Genomic DNA, 12124 nt, shown 5'->3' with positions numbered 1-12124 from the left:
CGGGGGCACCGGCGCTGCGCTGTGCCGCGGCCGGGCGAGAGCCACCCCCGGGATCCGTGCCCGGCCTGGGGCTCGCCGCGGGAACGCGGCCGTGCGGGTCCTCTCGGGCCGGCCTCGGCTGCGGCTGCTGGGCCAGGACGCCCGCGGCTTCGTTCCCTGAGTGCCCTCAACCTCCCGCAGCACTCCAGGTGGATTTAAAGGTGCCTCAGCGCCCCCGAGGCTTAAGAGGAAAGACTTGTCTAAAAATTGCCCTCCTTTTGTCGAAGTGTCTTTTCATATTTGGATTTTTTTTTTTTTTTTTTTTTTTGCGGAACCGGGGATTGAACTCAGGCCCTTGTGCTTGCCAGGGAAGCGCTTATTCCACTGAGCCATCTCCCTGGCCCAATATTTGGATCTTATTAATAACCAAATTACTTAAATTGAGCTGTAACGTTTTTATTCATCGTGGTCTAAAGCCACCCCTCCAGATCTCTCTACCTTTTAAAATTTTGAGATGGGGTCTCTAAATTGTCCAGGCTAACCTAGAATTTGTGATTTTCCTGCCTCAGCCTCTTAAGTAGCTGAGATTACAGGCTTGTACCACTGTACTGGACTGGAAGATATATATATTTTTAAAATTTTATTTATTTTTGTGTGTGTGTCTGGACATCTCAGCCCACCTGGGGGCTGGGCTGGCTGGCATGTGGTGCTGGGGGATTGAACCGCGGTCCTGTTCTAAGTAGGTGCTTTAGACCACTGAGCCATCTCACCAGCCCCCGGAAGATATATTTTAAATTGGCGTGATAGTTCAGTACATTTCGCTTTTATTAGGGATATATTTGTTATAAGGGACACTTATCAACTATTTTCAATAGGAAATTGGTATTTAGAGTTAATGTCAAATTTGTGTTTATATATCTAGTTGTTGTAGACATTTATGTGCCTCCATCTCATTTTATCCTTTGAGAAAGTTATTGTTCATTATTTTAAAAGATGAATAAATCACACCCACTTAACTTGCTTGATTTGGTAATATTTATTAAAATTAAAAATAAGAAACCCTGGACCCAGGAACTCCACTTCTAGGATTTTGTCCTATCAAAGTGGTACAAGTGAACAAATGTTCAGCAAAGTATTATTCTGTAATAACCCCAAGCAGGAGACATGTTTGTGAATAGGGCTATTTCAATGAGTAATGTATACTCATATAATCGAAATTGTAGGAAGTCTGTAGGACAGTTGTAATATAGTCTGTGCTCTGATTCAGCCAACCCCCAATTGAATATATAAAAAAAACTATTTAAAAACTATTGAAAATATGCAGACCTTTTTTTTTGTATTTTCTAAGCAATGCAATATAACAATTACTTATATAGCATTTACATAATATTTGGCATTATGTATAACATAGAGGTGATTTCTTTGGGCCAGCTCAGCTCACTCAGGGGGCAGGGCTTGAACCGAGGTCCCTGCCTGCTTGCCTAAACTTGCTTCTTAAGCAGGCACTTTAGACCACTGAGCTATCTTGTAGGCCCACTGATAGAGGTGATTTAAAGTATACAGGATAATGGGTGATGATTACATACAAATACTATATTTTATATATGAGAGACTTGATGTTCAATTTTATATACGCAAAGGCTCTGGGAACAATTACCTCATGATATTGAGATATGACTATTTTAATATACACTAATAAAGATAACATTTTGTGTACAAAATGTGAAGTATGTTGTATATGCCTAGAAAATCTCTTAAAAGATTTACCTTGAAGTATTTAAAAACAAGTTTACATTTTAATAACTAAATAAATACCTTGATTAAGAGCACACACTAGTATGCAGAAAACCAGAATTTGAACTCAAGTAATGCTCTGAGTAATGAGTTTTCTATGTTCTCTTAAATTTGAAGAGCTTCAGTTCTCTGCCGCCATCCAATAATGCTTTGATAAGAAGGTACAAGGTCAGGCTCATGGCTTTCTACTTACTCAACTGATAAGTTCTGTGAAACTAATTATTTTGGGTACCTGGCACCATGGAAACAAGACAGGAGAGTTCAGCTTTTCCCACCTGGGTGATTTCTATAGTCTTTTCGCTTTTTAGAGGTAACGGTGGAGAATTGGAGCAAGCATTATGGAAAACAGATGGCAGCTCGTCAAAGAATTAAAAATAGAGCTACTGTACTCTGCGATCCAACAATTCCAAGTATGGACATACGTCCAAAGGAAATAAAATGAATATCTCAAAGAGAAATCTGCAACTGTGTGTACAGCCAAGATATGGAAACAACTATGTCAGCAGACCCCCTGCAAAAAGAAAAAAGTAAACATATAATGCTAGACATTATAGAGCATGCCCATAATCCCAGCACTTGGGAGGCTGAGACAGGAGGATCACCAGGAGTTCAACGGCAGCCTTAACTATATAGCATGATCCTGTCACAAAAAAAGAAAAAAGTATATATACACAGTGGAATAATCTTTTATACAGAAATAAATTTTCCCTTTGAGATAATAAAGTTGAACCTGGAGAACATGCAACTGAAATAAACCAGACAAACAAGGGCAAATACTGCAAGATGTCACTTACTTGTGGTGTCTAAGCAAATTACGCTCCTAGAAGTAAAGTGATGATTACTAGGGGCTTGGAGTGGTAGAAATGGGACGATCTTGGTCAAAGGGTATATACAGTTTCAGATACACAGGAGGATAATTTCCAGAGTTCTAATGTACAGCAATATGATTATAGTTAATAATACAGTGCAGTGTGCTTTAAACGTGCTTTGAAAATGGTAACTACATGAAGTGGTAAATATGTTAATTAGCTTGGTTATGGTCAACATTTCACAATATATATCAAAACGTTGCATTGTATGTCTTCAATGTGTACAATTTTGACAATGCTATGATAATAAAACTAGGGGAAACATTTAAAAAGGTGACAGTGGAGTCACCAATCTCAGAATGACTAATGCAAATTAATGTAAGTGTTTAAATAAATATGAAACCACAACCTATAGTGTTGAGGCAGTAAAAACACATGGCATTGCTTCCTAGGACGCTGGTGTACGCGCATGGACGCAATCCTCAGGGAAATGTGATCTCAGACTCTTACTCATAACACTCTCTGCGCCCTCTGCTTTAACCACACTGGCCCCCACTTGCTTCCCCTTGGCCCCTGAGCCTCATTCCCCCTCCAAGGAGAGGACAGGGTAGGGCTCTGTGAGCACATACACTGTGCACCCGTGCAGGGTCCCATGCCTAGACAGGCCCTGCGCTTGCTGCTTTCCTCTGCTGTTGCCAGCTTGACTTACCTCTGTATAGTTTTGAACAAGGTGCTTCATATTTTCATTTTGCACTGGACTCTAAAAAGATCACTTCTTCTGGGCTACCAAGGAGGTTAAATATGTTGTACCTTTGTCTGAAATGGTCCCTGCCTAAGGACCACCTGCTTCCCCTGCACCCACCTATCTTTTGCTTCTGAGCTACTTTCACATGCCATAACAGCTACAATAATTCGTTGGGGGAAATGTCCCTGTCTACTCGAAGTCAAGTTGTGCTTCTCAGAAAATATTAATTATAATTACTCTTGTTGTTTCCATCTTTATTCAAAATTAGTTTCTCCTTATGTTCAAATAGCTCGGAGACCAACTCAGTGCTAGGTAAATGACTATGAAACTAATGTAGGGACCCGGGACATGGCTCAGTAGAATAGGCACTTGCCTGGCAAGCACAAGGGCCTGAGTTCAATCCTTGGATCCTCAAAAAAAAAAAAAAAGAGAAAAAAAAGAAAAAGAAAGAAACTAATGTGGAAACATCACATTATAACGACTAATGTGGTGTAGAGTGAAGAATGTGGTAGTTCAAGGGGAGGGTGGTGTAGCTCAGCAGCACAAGTGCCTGCCTGGCAAGCACAAGGTCCTGAGTTCAGTTTGTGGTAAGAAAAAAAAAAAAAAGGAATGTGATAGTTCTCTAAGACACCTGCTGGAGGCAAGGAGACAAGGGAGAGCACAAGGCAGACCCTCAGAAGCTGCCTTGGTCCGACCCAAGGGCACGTCTGTCTATCTCTTCCTCCCACTTTTTGCTATGAGCTCACTGAGGTTAAAGTAAGTCTGAGTGACCTTAAAAATAAGCAGCAGAAATGGGTGCAGCAGGTGCCTCTCTAATCTCATTAAATGTAGGAAGGGCTTGCCTTGTAACAGGTGCTGTTATAGGTGTTAGAGATAAGTCTCTGCTTCCTTAGAACTTAAAATCTGTAGAGTGGGGGAGGAAGGATAATAAACTTTAAACATATCCTGTGCCAGTCATTTGAATAAGTACTATGAAAACAATAAATCAGGTTACCCTTGTAAGGATAGAGAAGTGGGAGAGATTATTTTTTATAAGGGTTTCCCTTGATGTTAGGCTACGCAATTAAATTCAGTCGAGTGTATGGTTTTTTATTTTGTTCATTTTGGTTGGTGTTGGCTAATTGGTTGGTTTTCATTTGTGTTCTACCTAGACAGTTACTTCTTGCTCTCTGATGTCTGGGAATCACAAGGCCATGCCCAGTAATGGGACCCAGTGTCCAGAGCAGGAATCTGATCACTAGGGTCTGAGCAGGCCAGGAAGGGTTAGTAGATATGGCAGAAAGAGGCCACAAGATTCTGTGAGGCTGCTGCACAGATGGCAGGCAGGGAAGGCTAGAGCAGGGACAGTCTGCTCTTGGGTCTGTACTGCATTATGGGCTGGAGAGAGCGCTGAACCATGAGCTGAGGGCAGTAAGACTGGCTCACCAGATGGATTCCTGAGCAAGCCGCCAGCCTGCGTGATCTCTTGAAGAGTGAGAGGCCAGTTGTCTCCTGAATCTTTGTCCCAGGATATGGCTTTGGTTGTCCAGTTACGAGTCAACTCTGATGTGAGTCCTCTGAAACATATTTCAATGACAGCACAAAAAAGCTGGTAATTATAGGAACAGGAATCGCTGGATGGCAAAGACCATTTTTCTAGCTCATATATCATTGCATAAGTCACAGGCTTTGGAGAGCTCCATTTAAAGCTAAGCGTCTGCGTAACATGCTAGCACACATACGCATCCTCCCCATACTCACTCTCTGGAGAAGAACTCTAATGACTGCGCCTGAGTGTGAAGCATTTGCCATCACCACCATGGCTTATAGCTTGACATGTGAATTACATTCTCTGTCCCTTAGAGTCCTGTTCTCCTCAGACTGTTGATCAGAAAGGTCACTCACTCCTGAGTGCCAAATAGTAAGCAGATGGCCAGACCCTGGAGTTGGACAGTGCTTGGCTTGAAATTTATTTCTGCCTCTTAATCATCGCCAGTATTAATTTCTGTCTCCTGCTAAAACAGGTTACTATAGACTAGATAGCTTATAAATAACAAATATTATATGTTTTACACTTCTGCGGGCTGAAAAGTCCAGGATTAAAGTTCTGGCAGTTTTGGTGTCTGGTGAGGGCCTGCCTTCTGTGTATGGATCGCATGGGGGACAGAGGAGGTGTCTCTCTTGGATTTTTTTTGTAAGAGCACCAATCTCATTCATGAGTGACTTCATCCAAATACCAAAGGCCCTACGTTCAAGTACCATTGCTTTGGGGTTAGGATTTCAACATTTGGATTTTAGGGGGATGGAAACATGTTCTCCTGAGTTTGTTCTGAAGATTCAATGGCATACCACCTTTAATGGAGCAGCCATGTTGTCCTTAAATATTCTTCTCTATGTAGTTCAGGCTGGTCTTGAACTCACTTTGTAGCCCAGGCTAGCCTTAAACTCCTGGTAGTCCTCCTGCCTCAACTTCCTGAGTGCTGGGATCATAGGCATGTGCACTACCCCCAGCCCAGTATCTTATTATAGTTCTCTCTTCTACAACAAATGTCTGTACCAAATATCCTAGTACCCTGTTTCACAATGACTTTAGCATTATTTATTATTCACATTCAGTATCTGTATCTGCTCACTTATGACATTTGTTTTTTTCTTTTCCATTTCAGTCAACCTTCTCTTTCTCCAAAGGTACTCTTTCTTTGACTTCACTGTGTTTCACTTTAGTCCCTTGGTCCGTTTAATCTCTTCTCTAATATGCCTAGCATCTTTATTCTCGTATGTCAGAATTTTGAAGGTCACTTCAGTGATTTTCTGTTTCACAATATTAGTAAATCTTGATCATGCAAAGAAATGTCAAAATGTGAAATATTCTCTTAACAAATATGTGGAAACTCATATGACTAACACAAGGTGTACATTAAGTTTCTTTTTCTTTTTTTAATATTAGTTTCAAAATAGGTAACAAGTTTAACATTATGCTTAACAGGAATTCTAAGCTTAATTTTAAAAAGCGTTAAATAAATAATTTAACTTCATTATACATACAAACAGTTACAGCCAGGTGTGTTGGCACATGCCTGTAATCCTAGTAGTTGGAAGGCTGAGGCAGGAGAATTGATGTAAAATCAAGGCCAACCTAAACTTACATAATGAGACCAGAAAAGGGAAAAAAGAAGCAATGACCACCTACCTGTTATCTATTCATTCGATATTTGTAAAGTAAAGGTACCGTTTTCATATGGCAACTCTGTATGTATTCATAGCAGTATGCACAGGAGAGCCCAGCTCCTGAGCTTGGCTTTGATTATGGCTAGCCTGTTCCATTAACTTAAAAAAAAAATTTATCCACAAAATATTTCTTCAGGGCCTATAATATGCAGAGAGTTATGGTGAATAGTATTGAAGATGTGAAGGATGCTTGTAATGTTCTTGTAGTACTTAAAGTATCACAAGGAAAAAGACATCTGTCCTAATACTGTGGAGAGCTACTGATTGGCTCCTCGCTTTTAGTCAACAAGTGTCCTATGCTCTTTGCTGCAAACAGGACTTTCCTGTTGTGGAGATGAGAACCACGGGAAGCAACATTTGTGCTTCAGAGGACTTGTGGTTTGCAAAGTCAAGAATGGAAAAGCTGTGAAAGCAGAACAGTTTAGGGGATCAGTCAAACCTGCTCCCACTTCCAGTCCCAGCCCACCCACTCCGGGCCTGGCAGCCAGCCTCTGGCCTTCCCCTCAAACTTGACAATTAGGACCAGGGTAGCATTTTCTTTTGCAAATGTATTTGTTTGAGTGAGTGTTAAGGACCTATAGCTCCTTTGTATAAGACCAGCCAGATACATCTTCAATAAATTGAGTTAACTGATCTGAAGGGGAAGCGAATGCTTTTGGAGTGTGGTTTCTGGCTCTGTCAGGACTTAGGCAACCATGATCTAATCTGAGCAGCACTGGAACCTAACAGAGACACACAACTTTGGTCCTTCAGTGGACATGGACGTAGTTATGAGGGTTGGCAGCATAAATCTGAGTCGCTGTAGTAAAATAAAAATGGGAAGTTCTTCTTTAAAAACTTTGGTAACTTCAAGAGCCACTATCTTAGTCATTTCCCTCATTTCAGGACAAAATACCCGACATGCACAGCTTAATGGAGGAAAGGTTTATTTTGGCTTATGTTTCAGTCCATAGTGTGCTGCAGGCTCCCAGGCAGGACAGTGTGGCCGAGGGGCTCAGTGAAAGAAAAGCTGTCCACCTCGTGGCAGACAGAAAACAGCAAAGAGAGGAGTCGGGGAGGGGGCACACTCTTCCAGATTCCCCCACGTTTTCCAGCGAGTCCTTATGTCCTAAGCACGTTATGCTATAAAATCATCAGTGGGCTAATACACCATAGAGAGCCCCAGTGTTGGGGGAGATGTCTAGATATGAACCATAAAGCCTGCAGAAAAGTGGTAAGCCAAGTTCCAGGCCTTTTAATCTAAGGCCCTATGAACTGTATAGACCTTACACCAAGGACACAAACCATGACCATTTTTTTCCTTACAAGAAATTGTCCCACTGGGGCTGGGGAGATAGCTCAGTGGAATAAATGCTTCCCTGGCAAGTGCAGGGGCCTGAGTTCAATCCCCAGTTCCGCAAAAAAAAAATAAATAAATAAATAAAAATAAAAAAAAATTGTCCCACTGATTGGTATATTTGGGAAACATCAAAGAAGGTGACATTTGAGTTGTGGTTTGTTTTTTAAAGGTAAATTTTCAGTTTTTCAAGGGAGAGAGAATAACCTAGACAGAGACATGAAGCAACGCAAGTTGTTCTGCCCTGATGTCAAGAGCAAGGGGGACAAAAGCCATTCTGTAGGAATCAGGCTAGAAAGATGCACAGGGCAGAGTTAGTGGTTTTGGAAGATGAATCTGGGAGTGGTATAGAAGCTGCACTGGAACAGGCCCACTCTAGTCTTACTTAAACCACTTAGAGGGCCCTGTGGCTATAGAAAGGATTCACTCAGACAGTGGTTCTGAGTGATCACAGCATTCTCAAGTAGCTTGTTACCTTCTCATCTCCAAGAACTTAGAACTGTAAATAAAACTTCAGAACATCTCTCATTTGCTCTGAGCTCCTGAATTAGGCCCAACAGCCCAAACAAAAATGAACTTACTCATACTGAAGCTCTACCACTAAACAAAAATTATGTCAAAGGGATCCAAAAGACATGGCGGATGACTCCTTAGACCCTTGGTGTAATTGATATACCAATTATGATGATTTATAGTATCCTTGGTAAATGCATTGATTTATGACTTTCCTTTGTTCTGTGCCTATAAAGGCTCACATAACCCCTTCCACAGTGAACCGTGTTGTGCCAGCGTGCACATCAGCACAGAAGGCAAAACTCTGCCCTCTTGGGATATTTCACAAGTGCCCTCTGTGATATAGCTTAACATTAAGTCACCTAACAATATACTTGAGGGGCTCAGATCCATTTTCACAAAGCTGTCAAAAAGGGTAATTAATTTAGCGTAAATAATTCAACTTATATTTCAAGTTCCTTAATCTCTTTTTATTTTTCCTATCTTTTTGTCTGTCTTTGTCATAGTCTGGGAAATTTCTTGAAGATCCAAGTCTTTCTTCACTGAGCTATCACACCAGCCCCATGGTTTTTGGTTTTTTTTTGTTTTGTTTTGTTTTGTTTTTTTTTTCATTTTTAAAGGAACTGTATTGATTTTCTCTTGTCAGATAATCCTGTTTTAAATATTATTTATTTATTTGGTATAGGGTCTCACTGTGCATCTTGGACTCATAGTGATTCTCCTGTCTCAGCCTCCCCAGCCCTGGGATTGCAGGTGTGAGTAATCATACCTGGTTTCTGGGTGGGCTCAGCACACTCTGGGCTCCTGGTTCTGCACAGTATATGGTACTAAGGATTGAACCTGGGTCCTTGCATTTGCCAAGTAGGTGCTTAGACTGCTAAGCTATTTCTCCAGCTCTGAATAATGATTTCTATACATTTAACAACATAATTCATAATACCTATTTATTAGCTCTTTATAATCCTGTTTTCCCAGCTTCTTGCTAATACTTCTTTTTTGTTTTATCTGTGATGAGTTGTTTTTTCTTGCAATTTGTAATTTTGTGAGATTTTTTAGGTTTTTTTCCTGAGAAAGTCAGTTGGATTTTCAGCTAAGAAAATATCCCTGTGGGTTTGATCTATACCAAATAAACAACTAACACCAAACAACCACAAAAAAGCCCCCCCAAAACGAAATAAACAAACAAAACTTGAGAAAATTCCTGGAAGTACAGTGATTTTTATGTTTTCTTCTGCTAGGTGACCAGAGACTTCATTAGTTTTAGAATAATTCTCACACCAAAAATTTAGCAAGGAAGGCATTGTAAATTGTGACTCCAACTCCTTACATGGTGCAAGTTGGGAACTTCAGTATCTCATGGGAGGACACTGAGAAAGGGGTACACAGTATTGCTGGTTTCTTGGGACAGTCAAAAGCCTATTTTGGTTCCCCTTCCATTGAAAGGATAGCTTATCTAGGGTCTTAGTTTATTTAAAGATCTCAGATCCAGCTCTTGACTACATGTGGGCCTGAGACTACTATTGCCTTTTATTATTAACATTCCACCCCTATCTTTCAGGGCCTAAGTGTAAATCTGATTCCTTCCTTCACCCAGTCTCTGAGAACTCAAGCTACAATTTTACCACTCAGTCTGACATCAGGTTCCTTCTTTATTTCTGGTTGTGTAGCTTTTAAGCTAAGCTATGTACTTTACATCATTTTTGCTATATTTTACCTATTATTTCTCTCTCTCTCTCTCTCTCTCTCTCTCTCTCTCTCTCTCTCTCTGTGTGTGTGTGTAGAGATGTGGTAATGAGGAGGGTAGGTCTGCCTTAGCTCACTAACATGTTCACATTTCTGGAAACTAAGTTATAGATCTTCCAGCACTCTGGAATTTTCAACTGAAGATTTTAAACAGGAGACAGACATGATCAAATTGACAGTGATGACTCTGGTAGATGGAAGCATGAATTGCAGACAAGAGTGATCCATGACTGGACATCATGGTTGGGATGACTTGCAGCAGCTCCAATTTGAAGATGATGAAGCAATGAGGGGGTTTCCCTACCCCCACCTACCACTTTAAAAGCCCCCATCCTTTCACACAGAAGGAAGACTTTGAGCTGGCATGGTCAAGGAAGGCTTCTGAAGAAAGTGACAGTTTCTGCTGTCTCAAAGGGGGGAAGGAATTTTTAGATGGTGTGAAGAGGCAAGAGGCTTCTCTGAGGCTGCAAAGGTAAGGATGAAGCCTGGAAAGTGAATTAGCAGGGGTGCATGTGGCTTGTGAAAGGACTGGAAGTCAGAACATGATCAGCATGGAGCGGTCAAGAAGGGACAGTGGGGGGGGGGGCTGGAGAGATAGCTCAATAGAATAAGTGCTTGCCTGGCAAGTGCAAGGACCTGAGTTCAATTCCCAGTTTTGCAAAAAATAAATAAATAAATAAATAAAAAGAAGGGACAGTGGAGATAGCTGGAATGGGCACTGGGAACAAAACTATGTCTATAGCCTACAGATATTCTCTTTGTTGGTGATTAGTGATAGCATGCTTTTTATAGAATCATACTGGGTTTTGCCAGTGCTAAAGTCAAACAGAATACTTTGTTCTGATTGACATATGACAGAGCTAGTTCCAAAACTGAAATTGTCCCAAGTTTCAGATCATCCAAATGTTCTGTTGTCATGCTAATCTGAGCTTTAATTTCAGAAACAAAATACATGTTTGGCAAATTGATCCACACCATCGGCTTTTGACTGCATCAAAACAAATTTTTGATTTGGGTACTACCAGCTGTCACTTTTTACTTTAAGATTATTTGGTAAAGTGTGATACAGATATATATTTGAGTTGTTACAGAGATAGAGATATGAAAATATGTAGATATTTTTGGAGGTACTGAGGATTGAACCCAGAGCTTTTGCACTGAGTTACATCCCCACCTTCCCTTTTAACATTTTGAGGCAAAGTCTACAAAGTCTCCCAGCCCAGACTCAAACTTGCAGTCCTCTTGTCTCAGCCTTCTAGAGTGTTGGGATTATAGGCATGTGCTACTAAGCCCTGCTCTTGATTTGGCCTATATTTTTTAAAATGAGGTTTACTTTATTTGTATATCGTGTGGGCTTTTAGAGAGAGATTTAGGATGGTTGCTCTATTTGTTCCACTAAAAGTTGCAAAGCTAGAATTATCCTCATGGAATATTTGATCTACAAATATGCTTTTCTCCACACTTACCAAATATTTTGGAAAATTTGAGTAACTGTCAAAGATATCTGTTAAAGATGAGTGACTCAGTAATCCATGTGTGTGAAGAAATGGAGGAGCAAAAAGGAAGAGATGATGGCTTTACCACAGACTAGGAAAAGAAGCCAAGGAAAAGAGATGGTTTTCTCTATAAGAGCAGCTCAATCTTAGGCTAACTCTCTTTGGACTATTTTCTCCTTCATGTTAAGATTCTGATAAAAGAGATAAACATGCTTTTGTTAATTTTTTTTGTATATAAAACAACAGCATGACAAAAATAACAACCTTCAATTCATAGATTCCCAGTGGGATACATGCTTATTAGTGTGGCAGGCACTTAATAAACTTACCTCAATATTAGGCCTGTAGCCAAGAAAAGTTGATGCACATGCTAAACTGTAAGACCCAGCCCTTTCCTCACACATCTGAATATTGTCCACACTAGATACCATGCTGTTATGGTTTGTGTCTAGTTGTCCCCCACAAAGCCTCATGCAGTCATGGGGTGAGGACTTCTAGAGTT

Source organism: Octodon degus, unplaced genomic scaffold (assembly GCF_000260255.1).
Source record: "Octodon degus isolate 3935 unplaced genomic scaffold, OctDeg1.0 scaffold00024, whole genome shotgun sequence".
Lineage (NCBI taxonomy): Eukaryota > Metazoa > Chordata > Mammalia > Rodentia > Octodontidae > Octodon > Octodon degus.
This window is presented reverse-complemented; position numbering follows the sequence as displayed.